The sequence below is a fragment of the Jaculus jaculus genome, chromosome 7, assembly GCF_020740685.1.
Source record: "Jaculus jaculus isolate mJacJac1 chromosome 7, mJacJac1.mat.Y.cur, whole genome shotgun sequence".
Taxonomy (NCBI): domain Eukaryota; kingdom Metazoa; phylum Chordata; class Mammalia; order Rodentia; family Dipodidae; genus Jaculus; species Jaculus jaculus.
The window spans coordinates 119,774,486-119,790,708 of record NC_059108.1 but is presented as its reverse complement, the minus strand read 5'-3'; positions in this window follow the sequence as shown (position 1 = coordinate 119,790,708).

Genomic DNA, 16,223 nt, shown 5'->3' with positions numbered 1-16,223 from the left:
AGGCGTGGTGCCATAAAGGCCTTCACGTAGGTAAACGCTATTCACATGTTCTTGGTGCCAAGTTAAGACCTGTAGCTCCAGAATGTTACCAAACCTGGGAATAAGTGAAACTGAGTTAGAATCATAGAAATGAATATATAATTGTGAAATGATCTGATTATATTTCCCTCTGTATTGGCATTTTACTTTCTCTCTTCACTCAATTTTTGAAGGAAAAAAAAAAAGGTCTGAATCATATCTAAGAATTCTGCTTTTTGTGTAAAAAGTTTCTTGGCTTGGGAGCTATAAACTTAACATTTAAATCCTAAGGATTGAGCCATTGAAATAATAGCTGGAATGATTTTGTAACAAATTATTTCTGTCACAGGTGAAGCTAAAAATAAAAAATTAAGCTGGGCGTGGTGGTGCACACCTTTAATCCCAGCACTCGGGAGGCAGAGGTAGGAGAATCGCCATGAGTTCGAGGCCACCCTGAGATGACAGAGTTAATTCCAGGTCAGCCTGGACCAGAGTGAGACCCTACCTCGAAAAACCAAAAATAAATAAATAAATAAATATATAAATACAAGGTGTAATTATATGTATGTAACTAGGATAAAAAATATTAACTTATATTTTAGAAATAGAAAACTGTGTGTGTGCACTCATGTGAGCACACACTGCTGGGGATTGAAATGAGGTCCTCGACCATGCTAAGCAAATACTCTACCACTGAATTTTGGCCCAAGCCCAGAAATCCAATTCTGGAATCCAGTCTCCTCTGCAGTGAGATCGTAAAGATGATAACAGGATCTAGGCAAGAGTTTCCAGCAGGATACTGTGGGCCCATTCAGTAAATGTTTATTGCATATTGTTTATGTGCTAAGCACTGAGCTAAGTGGGAGACAGTAGAGAACAAGCCACAGTCTTTGTGCTTCTGGGCTTCATGGTTAAACTGAAGAATCACATTAAACAGTCACGAAGAATTGTTTCACTATGGTTTAGAATGGCGTTTGGCAGAAAGAAGCACAGGGTGTTACAAGATAGCATAACAGGTCACACATAAGGTAACTTGGAAAGGTCTGGAGACTCCTTAGCCTAGGAACAGGATATCCGGGCAAGGGAAACCCAGAAAATGCCAAAAATCAGAGAAGGAGCTGGTGAGATGGCTCAGTTGTTACAGGTGCTTGCTTGCAAAGCCTGACGGCCTGGGTTCAAATTCCCAGTACCCACATAAAGCCATATGCACAAAGTGACACATGCATCTGGAGTTTGTAACAGGAGGTCCTGGTGTGCCCATTCATCTCATTCTCCCCCCCCCCAAGTAAATGAAATTTAAAGAGAGAGAGAGAAGGGGCTGGGAAGATGGATCCGTCTGTAAAGTGGACTTGAGTTCAAATCCCCAGCACCAACAGAAAATGCTAGGCACAGTGATGTACACCTGTAATCCCAGCGCCAGGGAGACAGAGACAGGAGGGTCCTCAGGGCCTGCTCTAGACAATGGGTAGTATCCAGATTCAATGAGAGACACTGTCTCAAAAGTAAGGTGGAGAACAAGTAAGAAAGACATTTGTAGGTTTCTGGCCTCCACACCCAGTTGCACCCATGTGCATGTACATACACATGCAAAAAAGAGAGAGAGAGAGAACCCAGGGCGGGAGAAATGGCTCAGAGGTTAAGGCACTTGCCTGCAAAGCCCAAGGACTCAGGTTCAATTCCCCAGTACCCATATAAAGCCAGGTGCACAAAGTGATGCATGTGTGTGGAGTTCGTTTGTGGTGGCTAGAGGCCTTGGTATGCCCATTCATATTCTCTCCCTCTCTTTCTCTCAAATAATTAAAAATAAGAGAACCCAGGAATGAAAAACATGAGGAGTTTGTGTGCTGTATACAGGCATGAAGAAGTTCATTCACAGCCAGTCTTGATGGCACAGGCCTTTAATCCCAGCACTCTGGAGGCAGAGAAGTAGGAGGATGACTGAGTTCGAGGCCACCACTCTGAACTAGGGTGAGACCCTACCTCGAAAAACAAACAAACAAAAACCGGTCATTCAGCCTTGGATCATCAGTGGCCTTGCAGTGTCCCTTATTCTTGGATTAATGAAACTTCTGGTTCAAGAGGTTTGCATTTCAGAAATGATGTGCTTCGAGGGGAGTGTGTTAAGTAATGAATATTAATAGCATGTCGACTTTGGACTGTTTGGCACTTACAAAAGCAAAGCAGAGAAAACAGCTACCCACCACTAGAGGTCGCTTGTGCGCCTCCAGCAAGGCGCTGAGCAAGGTTTGAAAAGGCCGACCCTCGGTGGAGAGGAATTCTTTTTTTTTTGTTTTTTTGGTTTTTCGAGGTAGGGTCTCACTCTAGCCCAGGCTGACCTGGAATTCACTATGGAGTCTCAGGGTGGCCTCGAACTCATGGTGATCCTCCTACCTCTGCCTCCCGAGAGTGCTGGGATTAAAGGCGTGCGCCACCACGCCCGGCTTCGAGGAATTCTTTTTAATATCTTCGAAGCTATGCAATAACATATACCAGGACATTTGGAAAATGGGCAGCGCGCATCTGTTATCCCGCTGGGTGACTAACTTCCTCCCGCACGCGTATTCCATGGCCACCACCTGTGCCCGCCAGCTCTGCTGCCCCCACCCCTGCCTGGGGGACAGCTCTTCCCCAGGTCCTCCCGCCCCCGGACCTTCCCTTTGCCTCCCGTAGAAATCAAGTTTCCCCCTTTATGCGATGAAGCCCGGCGCCTCCGAGCGCGCTGCATCCCCGTGCCGGTGAGGTGGCCGGGTACACTCACCTCTCCGATTCCGCCCCTCCATCTTCCACGCTCACTGGCGCACCCCCAAACTCACCGTCAAGCTGCCCTTAAAACTCCGCATGACCGAGTCCCCGGGGAGTCCTCAGTCACTCCATTTCCAGGAAACACGACCCTCCAGGAAACACTTTCTACTTGAGGCGTCGACACTGGGCTGTCCTCCGACGCCCTGACCTTGGGGTGCCCCTGGAATCAGTGCTGGGACCTCTTCTCTGTCCACACCCAGTGGACTCTGGGCTTAGCGTGTTCAGTGCCACCAGTGGTTTGGAAACCGCCTCAAGCTTCTCTCTTCAACACGGATCTCTCTCCTAAAGTGCAGTTTCTATCTCATGCCTATTCCGTTCCCACGTGGACGTCTCATAGCAACTCACACCTAACATACCCACTGCTGGCTTCCCTTCCAAACCTCTGCATCTCAGTTACAGTAACTCCATCCTTCCAGTTACTTAGTCCAAATAACTGGAGTCATTATTGACACCTTTCTTACGCTCGTTACCCATAAATGCTATTAAAAAAAAAAAAAATCCAGCATCTGACCACTGCCTACCAAGTCCACCGCCAGGATCCCAGTCCAAGCCACCATCAGCTATTACTGGAATTCTTACACCAATACCTTCACTAGTCTTGTTTCCACTCTTTCCCACCCCCTTCCCCAATGCAAATGAGTCATATGTTGAAAGTAGTTTGCAGTCTTCAAAGGGCTAAGACAAAACACAAAAAAAAACAGACTGGATTTTAAATTTTTAATTTAGTTTATTTATTTACCTTGGTTTTTCGAGGTAGCGTCTCACTATAACCCAGGCAGACCTGGAATTCATGATGTAGTCTCAGGCTGGCCTTGAACTCACAGCAATCCTCCTACCTTTGCCTTCCCAATCCTGGGATTAAAGGCATGCACCACCATGCCCGGTTTATTTTATTTTTATATTTTTATTTTTGGTTCTTTGAGGTAGGGTCTCTCTCTAACCCAGGCTGACCTGGAATTCACTATGGAGTCTCAGGGTGGTCTAGAACTCACGGCAATCCTCCTACCTCTGCCTCCCGAGTGCTGGGATTAAAGGCATGCACCACCAGGTCTGGCTTTTTTAATCTTTTTATTTTTAAACGTTATTTATTTATTTGTGAGGAGAGAGGCACAGAGAATGAGAATGAATGGGCATGCCATGGTCTCTTGCTGTTGCAAACAAACTCCAGAAGCATGTGCCACTTTGTGCATCTGGCCTTACGTGGGTGGGTACTGGGGAATCAAACCCAGGTCACCCAGGGTGTTGGCTTTGCAGGCAAGCACCTTAAACACCTGAGCCATCTCTCCAGCCCTATAAAAAGATTTCTTTCTTAAAATTTTAAAATGTTTTATTATTTATTTACTTATGAGAAAGAGGCAGAGAGAGAAAGAGAGAATGGGCACTCCAGGGCCTCTACCCACTGGCAAATGAACTCCAGACCCATGTGTTACCTTGTGTATCTGGCTTTGTGTTGGTACTCAGTACCTTGATGAGTTTTGAGTCTCTCCAGTAGTCACCACCAACAATAAAAAGAAGCTTATCTGATGAGGTGAGAGAAGCACTAATTTATGGACATAAAAATATAATTTGCAGCTGGGCATGGTGGTGCATGCCTTCAATCCCATCACTTGACCATGAGTTCATAGTAAATTCCAAGTCAGCCTGAGCTAGAGTGAGACCCTACCTCGAAAAACTGAAAAAAAAAAAATAGTGTGTGTATATGTATATATATATATATATATATACATATATATATGTATGTATGTATGTATATAATTTGCAAGGTCAGGCATGGTGGCTCATGCCTTTAATCCCAGCACTTGTGAGGCAGAGGTAGGAGGATCACCACAAGTTCAAAGCCACCCTGAGACTCCAGGTCAGCCTGAGATAGAGTGAGAACCTACCTCAAAAAACAAAACAAAACAAAAAAATAACTAATTAAAAAAAAATATATATATATATAAGTTGTAGTGGCTAGAGGCCCTTGCTTGCCCATTTTCTCCCTCCCTCTCTTATTTTAAAGAAAGGACTAAGTTGGGTATGGTGGCTCACTTCTTTAATCCCAGCACTCGGGAGGCAGAGGTAGGAGGATCGCCATGAGTTCAAGGCCACCCTGAGACAACATAGTGAATTCCAGGTCAGCCTGAGCCAGAGTGAGACCTTGCCTCAAGAAAGGAAACAGGAGGGGATTATGATCAAAATACATTATGTACATGTATAAAAATTGTCAATAAAAAACAGTTTTAAAAAAGCACACAATTTTCTACGTAGGCTGGGAGCTGGTTCAGTGGTTAAAGGGGTTTTCTGTGTAAGTCTGACAAGTGGAGTTCAGAACTCACTTAAAGCCAGAAGCAAGGAGCTCACACGTCTAATTCCAAGGCACTGATGGCAATTGGAGAATCTCAAAGCTCTCGCACAGGTCAGCAAGTCTGGCGTTCGCAGCAGCAAACAAGAGATACCTTGTCTCCAAGTGGAAGGCAAGAGCCAATACTGAGGTCGTCCTCTGCCCTTCACACGTGCACCGTGGTACATGGGTGCACACCCAGACCCGCACACCTACTCAAAGATGTTTGGGGAAATGGCTGAGTCATTAAAAGGCTTACTATGCAAGCATGAGGGCCTGAACTCAGATCCCCAGGACCCACATAAAAGTCAAGTGTGGCAGTGTACACCCGTAATCACAGTGCTAAGGAGGCAGAGACAGGAGGATCCTTGGAGCGTCGTGGCTAACTGATATAGCTGAATTGGTAAGCTGAGTCCAGGGAAAGACTCTGTCTCAAGTAGATAAAAGGGTGGAAAATGATTGAGGCAGCCACCTGATGTCAGCCTCTGGCCTACACACACACACGTATATGTAGATATAGATATATATGAAAAAAAGTTCTACTCAGTCCTCTATTTCCTCTCTTGTCCTCTTCCAGCTTAGGACATTTCTGTATTCAAAAGAATTTCATGCCTCATGTTCTAAAAATTAAAGACCTCAGTTAATGGGCACTGGAGAGATTGCTCAATGGTTAAGGCGCTACAAAGCCTAATTATCTGGGTTCAATTTCCCAGTTGCCACATAAAGCCAGATGCACAAAGTTGTGTGTGCATCAAGAGTTTGTTTGCGAGGTTGGAGGCCCTGGGGCACACATTCTTTCTGTCTCTTCTCTCTCTCTGCTTGCAAATAAACAAATAAAAATATTTTTTTTTAAATCTCAATTAACAAAGGGGCTATTTGGTATAAACTCTACTAGACAAATGCTAATGCTTCATAGATTCCAACTTATTTTCTGAACAAATACTGTGATTTCTCTTCCAAGTGTATTTTATTACCATTTCCTTCAAACAACCTCTCTGAAGTCTATTAATGTAAAGTGACAATATCTCTTTTTCTCTTCTATTGAGAGAGCCTTTCTCCTTGAATGTAGTCAATCCAGGGCAGCTGTATATACATGGGTAAAAAATAAACTCTGGGACTGGACAGATGGCTTAATGGCTAAATCACTTGCCAGCAAAAACCAAAGGACCCAGATTCAATTCCCCAGTACCCGCATAAATCCAGATGCACAAGGTAGTACATGCATCTGGATTTCATTTGCAGTGGCTAGAGGCCCTGGTGTGCCTATTCTCTATCTGTCGTTCTCTCTCTCTGATAAATAAATAAAATATATTTTTTAAATATAGTCTTGCCAGGCATGGTGGTGCACGCCTTTAATCCCAACACTCGGGAGGCAGAGGTAGGAGAATCAATGTGAGTTCAAAGCTACCCTGAGACTACATAGGGAATTCCAAGTCAGCCTGAGCTACAGTGAGACTCTACCTTGAAAAAAAAAATAGAGTCTGTAATCTTGATGTGTGAGGGACATTTTGGGTGGGTAGACACTCCCTAATCTTTCCTGTGAGGTGAGTCTAATAAAGTGCCAATGTCTTACTTCTAAATTGAGTCTCACAACGGAAGTCCTTTGTTCAAAGTGGCAGAGCTGTTGCCGTCCTGGGTGCCTGAGTAAACCATGAAGCAGAACCACCCTCACCCTCCCACCTTGACCATGAAATTTTGAAGGAGAAGGAAACAAATCTCTGTAGCATTAACCCTTGAGGTTTGTGTAGTTGGGAAGCTCAGGCTGGTCTTGAACTCTCAGTCTTCCTGCCCCAGCTTCCCAAGTATTGGAATTGCAGGTGTGTACCACCATGCTTGGATAGATCTTTCATAGAGTCCTAGCTGTAATTGTATCTCATCCCCTGGAACCTAACTTTGACAGTACAAGTTTCAGATGGCAAGCCAGGCGTGGTGGCACACACCTTTAGTCCCAGCACTCGGGAGGCAGAGGTAGGAGGATGGCTGTGAATTCCAGGCCACCCTGAGACTTCATAGTGAATTCCAGATCAGCCTGAGCTAGAGTGAGACCCTACCTCAAAAAACAAAACAAAACAAACAAACAAACAAAGTTTCAGATGGCATGCATTTCCTGGTTTTGATTCCCTTAATGAGGCATGACTTGTAACCATCTCTTTTCTGAGACTTTCCCATTACAAGATCTTCCACATCTAGGATGCCTGCTAGGAATCTGCAAGAAACACACCACAGCTTTCATTTTCTGCTCAGAGAGAATTAAATGGTTCCTAAAAACTTTCCATGCAGGAAGTCACATCTGATAAGGTGCCTCCAGGTTTGGGCCTTGCTATGGGTTAATGGTATTTCCTCCCAAATTCATGTTGACATCAGTTGCCATTAGGTTTGCATTGCTGGCAGAAAACACCCGACCAAGAGCAGCCTGTGGGAGGAAAGGGTTTATTTTGGCTTACAGACTCAAGGGGAAGCTCCATGATGGCAGGGGAAAACAGAGGCATAAGCAGAGGGTGGACATCACCTCCTGGCCAACACCAGATGGACAACAGCAACAGGAGAGTGTGCCAAACACCGGCAGGAAGAAGCTGGCTGTAACACCTATAAGCCCACCTCCAACAATACACCACCTCCAGGAGGCTTCAATTCCCAAATTGTCATCAGCTGAGGACATAGCATTCAGAACACATAAGTTCTATGGGGGATATGCAAATCAAACCTTCACATTCTACCCTGGTCCCCATAAATTGATAAATATGCATTATGTAAAATGCAATGCTTTCAGTCCAGCTTTAAAAGTTTCATAGTTTTTACCAATCCCAATGATGTTCAAACATCCCCATAGTACAAGGTCTTTTAACTGAGCTGCAATACAAAAAACAAACAAAAACCATAATGACACAGAATAAACATTCACACTTGTGGTGGTTTGATTCAGGTGCCCCCATAAATTTAGGCATTCTGAATGCTAGGTTCCCTGCTGATGGAGATTTGGGAATTAATGCCTCCTGTAGGCAGTGTATTGTTGGGGGTGGGCTTATGGGTGTTATGGCCAGTTTCCTCTTGCCAGTGTTTGGCACACTCTCCTGTTCCTGTTGTCCACCTGATGTTGGCCAAGAGGTGATGTCCACCCTCTGCTCATGCCATAATTTGCCCCTGCCATCATGGAGCTTCTCCTCAAGTCTGTAAGCCAAAACAAACCTTTTTTTCCCCACAAGCAGCCCTTGGTGGAGTGTTTTCTGCCAGCAAGGTAAACCTGACTGCAACAACAGTGTAAAGATGGCATTGGGGATAGCAAAGGAATATTCAACCAATACAAGATTTAAACAGGGCAAACATCAAACTCTGTAGCTCCAACAACTCTAACCACAGATGAGTCTCTGGAGTTCCAATTCCACCCCTCCAGCTGAGCTACTCATAGTCCCAGAAAACTTCATCTGGTGTTGGCAGCTCTCATTGGCAGCCATGCCATGTCTGGCATCTCCATCGGGTCTCCACTGCAACCTATGGTTCATCCTCAAGGCTCCATCAGGTCTCCATACAGGAAACCCAACAAGTCTGCTTCACATTGCCCATGGCCATTTCCAAAATACAAAACCACCATGCAAATTCAATGACTCTGTCTTTCTTGCATTTGTTATCCTCCATAATACCAGGTGGGCTGCCAATTTGTTAATCCAGGGAGCAATAAAGCCAACTTTGAGCCAGGCGTGGTGGTGCACACCTTTAATCCCAGCACTTGGGAGGCAGAGGTAGGAGGACTGCCATGAGTTCAAGACTACCTTGAGACGACATAGTGAATTCCAGGTCAGCCTGAGCTAAAGTGAGACCCTACCTTGAAAAAAAAAAAAAAACTTTGAAGAGCAGGGCACTCCTTCATCATTCAGACCCCTTCAAAAGAGTCTGCATTCCTCCTCTTGTCCCAATGCAGGTCAGCTGTCCCAATCTCAATGGTTGTACTCTCTCAAACAATTGCAGCTGAACAGGCAGCAGTTTCAACCCAAAGATTTCATTTGTTATCTTTGCCATATCCCTTTTCTCACACCAGTTAATTTCTATACCATGCAGCCCTGCACAAGTTCTCAGGATATGGGCATAATACCAAGCCTCTCACACAAACTGCTTCTAGCCCAGTTCAGGCAAAACTCTTTTTCATCCTCATAAGCTAACCTTGCAGGCCATAGTTCTTACTGCATTCAGATCTTTCAACTCTGACCAAAATAGTTCATCAAGCTGTACCTACAGCACTGCAAATCATCTCTTAGGCCAAGGTTTCAAATTCTTCCACATTCCTCTCAAAAATCAGCTCCAAAAGGCCAGAAGCCACACAGTCAGGTGTCTATAGCAGAAATGATCCCACTTATTAATACCAATTTTACTGTTGCAGTCGGGTTCACATTGCTGACAGAAAACACCTGACCAAGAACAGCTTGTGGGGGAAAAAAAAAAAAGGTTTATTTTGACTTACAGACTTGAGGAGAAACTCCATAATGGCAGGGGAAATGACAGCATGAACACCTCCTGGCCAATGTCAGGTGGACAACAGGAGACCAAACACTAGCAAGGGGAAGCTGGCTGCAATACCCAGGAGCCTGCCCCTAACAATACACTGCCTCCAGGAGGCTTCAATTCCCAAATTGCCACCAGCTGAGGACCTAGCATTCTGAACACATAAGTTTATGGAGAACACTTGAATCAAACCACCACAACATCTTAACCCCTAGAGCCTCAGTCCTAACACCCATTCTTTTTTTTTTTTTAATTAATTTATTTATTTAAGAGAGAAAGAATGGGCATGCTAGGGCCTTCAGCCATTGCAAACAAATTCCAGGCACATGCACCACCTTGTGCATCTGGCTTACGTGGGTACTGGGGAATCGAATCTGGGTCCACTGGCCTTGCTGGCAAGCACCATTTCTCCAGCCCCTAACATCTATTCTTAATTTTAAAAAGTCACCAGGCATGGTGGCACACACCTGTGATCATAGCACTTGGGAGGCAGAGGCAGGAGGATCTATACAAGTTTGAAGCCAGCCTGGTCTACATAAGAAGTTCCAAGTCAGTCTGGTTCACATAGTGAGTTCCAGGTCAATGTGGGCTCTCTTTAATATCGTTTATTTATTTAAGAGAGAGACATGGGTTCTCTAGGCCTCCAGCCACAACAAATGAACTCCAGATACATGTACCACCTAGTGCATCTGGCTTTCCGTGGGAACTGGGGAATCAAACCTGGGTCCTTAGGCTTTGCAGGCAAGCACCTTAACTGCTGAGCTATCTCTCCAGCACCCTGTCTCTTTTCTTTTTAACAAGGGTCTTTTTGATAAAGTAAAAGTAAAACTGACGGATTAGAAAACAGAAAGGGGCAGATATTTTTAGAGATTTCTTAACAAGAAGAATGCCTTGCAAATATCAGGTAAGGAACCAAATCTGCTAGGAACAATGATTTTCTGGAATTGAATCCAACAATACTTTGCAAGGTCTAAGAACTACTGGAGTGACCAGTTCTCAATCTTGACCTGTACACACACAAAATATATGCCCACATTCATTTATGTCAGATTTTAACCACTGGACTTGACCAGAGCCCATGTTTACTTTCCTCTGTGACACATTGGTTGTGGTAAGTTATGCTAGACACTGGCTCTGTATTTTCAGATTTGCAAATATGTTCTGTACCAGAATAAAACTTTTCTTTCTTTCTTTTTTTTTTTTTTAATTTGAGAGAGAGAGAGAAAGAGAAAACTGGCATGCCAGGGCCCCAGCCACTGAAATCAAACTCTAAGCAACTTGTGCTACCTAGTGGGCATGTGCGACCTTGTGCTTGCCTCACCTTTGTGCATCTGGCTTACATTGGATCTGGAGGGTGGAACATGGGTTCTTAGGCTTCACAGACAAGCACCTTAACTGTTAAGCCATCTCTCCAGCCCCACCCCAGAAAAAAAACCCTTTGAGGCTGAGGGTGTAACTCATCATAGAGCAGTTGGCTAACCCATGAAAGGACCAATTTTGATCCCCAGAACTACAAAACAAAACACACACACAAAGGTCTGTGAGCCGGGCATGGTGGCACGTGCACTTGGGAGGCAGAGGTAGGAGGATCGCGAAGACTACCTACTGAATTCCAGGTTAGCCCGGGCTAGAGTGGGACCCTACCTTGGAAAACAAAACAAAACAAAACAAAAAAATAAAATAGAAAAGTTCTGTGCTTTATTTTAACCTCATTTATGGCTTCTTGGTTTATGATTTCTGGAGCTATAGCCTTTGAAGAGGTAATTAAGGTAATCCTGTATGGCTGGTACCCTTATATGGAGAGGAGATTAGAATGTGTCTATATACACAGAAGGGCAATCAGCTGAAGAGGAAAACAGCCATCTACAATGCAAGGAGAGAGGCCTCAAGAGAAACTAGCCCTGTCAACACCTTGACCTATGACTTCTCCCCTACAGAATTTTGAAAAAATAAACTTTTGTGGCCTAATCCACTCAGTGCATACTTAGTCGTGGCAGCCATAACAAATAACATTGTCCTGAAGGTGGTGCAAGGGCAGTGAAAACAACCAGTAACAATTCTGCATCGGTTGCTTTCCTTGAAGCAGTGTGAGGGACGGGCGGGTGATCTGTGCTTGCAAACCAAGGCAAATGATCTATCATGATGGGGTGGCATGTCAGCAAGAGCATGGAGCGGCTGGTCATGTGCCACCTGCACACAGTCAGGAAGCAGAGAGTGATGCATGCTGGTCCTCCACTCCATGTTTTCTTTTAAAAAAAAATTTTTTTTACTTATTTGGAAGGAGGGAAGGGGAATGGACACACCAGGGCTTCCCATCACTGCAACCAAATTCCAGATGCATGTGCCATTCTGTGCATCTGTGGGTACCGGGGAATCGAACCTGGGCTGTTAGGCCTTGGAAGCTTGCAAGTGAATATCCTTAGCCACTGAGCCATCTCTGCAGCCCTATTTCTTCCTTTAAAAAAAATTTATTTTTCATTCAGGGACCTCAGTCCAGGGACTACTACACTGAAGATGGGCCTTCTCACCTCAATTAATCTAATCTAGATACTTCCTCACAGACCTGCCTGGAGAGTTGTCTCCTAGGTGATTCTAATATTGTCAAGTGGACAATGTTAACCTTCAGGAGTATTTGGGTTGTTTTGGATCAGCACAGATAATATCAGAATTGTTTCCTTTGGTTTGGGTCCCAGTCCTAAAATGCCTGTGTTTCTGACAACATTTTTTCGATTCCCATGTCACAGTCACTTCCCCATTCTCTATCAGAGGCAGAAAAGAAAGATGTCAGCCTCATGTGGGAATCATACACGTAGTTATAGCCCTAGGAAGGCAGCGAGCCAGCCCACATAGTAAATTCCAGGCAGCCTGCACTACAGTGTGAGACTCTGTCACCCTCCTACCTATCCCCATTCCCCTGGGGGCGGGGGGAGGACGGTGTGCTGGGAATGGTGGTGCACGCCTTTAATCCCAGCACACTTGGGAGGCAGAGGTAGGAAGACTGCAGTGAGTTCAAGATCACCCTGAGCTTACCAAGAAAATTCCAGCCTGGGCTAGAATGAGACCCTACCTCAAAAAAGAAAAAAGGTGTGAATGGAGGACAGTATAGTACTGAATTGATGGCTGTGTGTGAATGGAGAGAGGTTCTTTCCTGATTCTTCTAGTAATGAGATCAGGCGAGAATCCTTCTGCAAGGTAAATACCTAACTGGTAGTTGTGCCAGGCTGGACACAGGAGAATGTGTCTGGAGCAGACATGGGAAGTGAAACCAGTGGAGAGCTTAGGGGCCAGCTGTGCTGTCTCGGTGGGTGGGTTGCCTGCAGAGCATCTCTACAGGCTATTCTGCTGTTGCTATGGCAGATCCCACAGTGGTGCCCTCTGGAGCATGCTCAGTGTGGCTTGGGGTGGAGTGGAGGTGAGCAGGCAAACTTGTCTTCTTGATTTAAAAAAGATTAGTATAATTGAGCAATTCTAGGAGGCTTCTTGTGGGCGAGACATCCAGCAATCATTCTTTTCTTTAAAAAAAAAAAATATTTGGAGAGAGAGAGAGAGAATGGGCATGCCAGGGCCTCTAACCATTGCAAACAAACTCCAGATGCATGTGCCACCTCGTGCATCTGGTTTATGTGGGCACTGGAGAATACAAACTTGGGACCTTGGGCTTTGCAGGCAAGTGCTTAAGTGCTAAGCCATCTCTCCAACCCTCAGAAATCATTCTTTGGGTGTCTTTCAGCTGTACTGAAAGTTGCTGTAGTTCAAGTTAACTACCACTGGGGAGGATGTCAAATGTCCCACTGTTGGGGCAATGGAATGGAATTAAGTATTTCATTTACAAAGAACCTGGCTAAAGTGAATTGTTGCCTCTAATGATCTATGTGAGTCTTTTAACATTATTCCAACATCTTAGCTCTTCTATTTCACAGAAAACACATACACACACACACTCAGGGAGAGGGAGGACAGAACTAGGGCAATCTTTTTGTTGTTGCTGCTGTGTTTGATTGGTTGTTTCTGAAGTGGCTGAAGCGGGATGAGAGTGGATAACTGAAGCTTAGACTTCTAGGCCAACTGTGGTCCAAGGATGGGAATTTCAGGCTATCAGTCTACCGTAGGGCCCTAAAGGATCCTTCCTCATACAAACCCACACCTGTGGGAGTTCCTGCGCGTGTGATGCCAGTTTAGACCCATACCTCCAATTTATTTTTGGTGGGGGGACATCTCAGTACATAGCCCAGACTGACTTTGAACTCACAATCCTGCCTCTCAGGCAGGTGGATTACAAGTATACACCTTCATGTTCCAGCTATTCTCATTTTTAGTTTTAGCTTTCTTTTTCTTTTCCCCACTCCAGACAGGTCTCATTTTGTAACTCTGGCTTACCTGGATCTCTACACAGACCAGTCTGGCTTTTCTTTTCTTTTCTTTTCTTTTTTTGGTTTTTCGAGGTAGGGTCTCACTCTGGTCCAGGCTGACCTGGAATTAACTCTGTAGTCTCAGGGTGGCTTTGAACTCATGGCGATCCAGGTCAGCCTCAGCTAGAGTGAGACCTTACCTCGAAAAACCATTAAAAAATAATAAAATTTAAAAATTAAAAAAAAAACAAATAAAAATAAAGTGCCCTCTTGAATTGAGGAATCTGCCTCATCTTGTGTCTTCTTTCCAGCTTCCTCTGACATAAACAAGCAGAGAGCCACAGAGGCCTGTAGACAGTATCACAGGGAGAGGAGGCCGCTGCAGTGCCCAAATGGGTGGGCTGAATGCAGCCTTTGCCCTGTACCCCTTGCACTGATGAAGGGGGAAACTCACAGCAGCTTAGATTTCTGTTCAGCGAGCACAGCCCCGTTCATAGTCATCTGAGGGATAGGTGGCCCAGGCAAGCAGAAGAAAAACATTACAGGACTTTCCCCCCCCCCGCCCCCCGTACTTTAGCATTTATTGAGTCAAGCACTGTTAAAAGTAGCTGTCAAGTTTAGGGACTTTCCCCCTTTAATATAAATTTAAACACTTTGCTTGAAGTACAGCTCAAGGGCTGGAGAGATGGCTCAGCAGTTAAGGTGCTTGCTTGCAAAGCCTACCAGCCTGGGTTCAATCACCAGTACCCACAAAAAGCCTCGTGCATCTGGAGTTCGTTTGCAGTGGCAGGACGCCCTGGTGTACTCCAATTCATTCATTCTCTCTCTCCCCTTGCAAATAAATATTAAAAAAAATTTTTTTAAGTGGTTAAGGTACCTGCCCTTCGAAGCCTAAAGACCCTCGTTCCATTCTCCAGTACCCATTTAAGCCGGATGCAGAAGGTGGCGCAAGCATCTGGAGTTCGTTTGCAGTAGCTACAGGCCCTGGCAAGCCCATTCATTCTCTGTCTGTCTCTCTCTCTCTGAAATAAATAAAAAAATAAAATATTTTTAAAAATCCATCTCAAAAGAATGGACTTACCACTATGCTTGACCTACTACAGAGAAATAAATTAATTCTCCATCCAACGCGCGCGCGTGCGCGCAGGGACACACACACACACACACACACACACACACACACACACGCACACGCGCGCACGCGCGCGCGCACACACACACACACACACAGTGTCATTGCTTTCCAAAGATCCAATGCACTTAGTTCTTAGGAACAGGCAATTTTTCTCCACTGGCGAGAATCGGATTGATTTTCCTCTGTGGTGCTACCGCACTCAGAGGTGGCGAGCTGGGTCTCTGGAGAGGCCCATTCATTCCTGGGTACCGTTTGCGTCCCCCTCAGCGGACATACGTAGGTAGTGGTCTGAAACGTGCTGCTATCTCAGCATCTTCTTTTATCAAACTAACACCCCAAAAGGATTTTAGCCGGCACCTCCTCCAAAGGAGTTTTGCATTTGGAAATGTATTTTATGAAAACCTGTCCCTCCTGATGCACTGGACAAGGTCAGCAGGCACTTTCCCTGTTTGAAGACTAAAATAAATAAATAAATAAATAAACTATATATATATATAAAAGGGCGTGAACACCGTCCCACAGGAAGCCAGATGGCAGTGAGGGAGGTTTGCAGGCTTCAAGGGCATCTGGGCGGTCCAGCCCAGACCCTGACCGAAGGCCTTCCAACCTGGGTGGTGAGCCCAGGTGAGGGAGGAACCCCGGCACTGGAGAGCCCGGCCCGGCTGCCGCAGGGCCCGGGTGCCTGCCTGCCTGCCCGAGGTGGGGCGCGAGTTACTAGAGGCAGACTCGGGGGTGGGGTGGGGTGGGGTGGGGTCCGGGGGAGGAGCGGCGAGGGCCGGTGGAGGTGGGCTGGGGTGGGCGCACCCGCCAAGCCCGCCACCCCGAGCGTGACCCTAACGCCTGCCGTTCCGGGGCCCGGGCTCCCCGCCCCCCCCCCTCGCCCGGGCAGAAGCGGGAAAGGGGCGGGCAGGGGCCGCCGCCGCCGCCGCGCTTTCTCCGCCCACCGCCCGCCGCGCTCGCGCCGCAGCCGCGCTTCCCCGCGCGCAGCCAGCCTGCGAGGCAGCGAGGGCGGCGCGGGGGCCGGGCCGGGCCGGGCTTCTCCCTAAGGCGCCCGCGATGGCACAGGCCGAGCGGGGCTGAGCCCACCGCCGCCCGCCCGCCC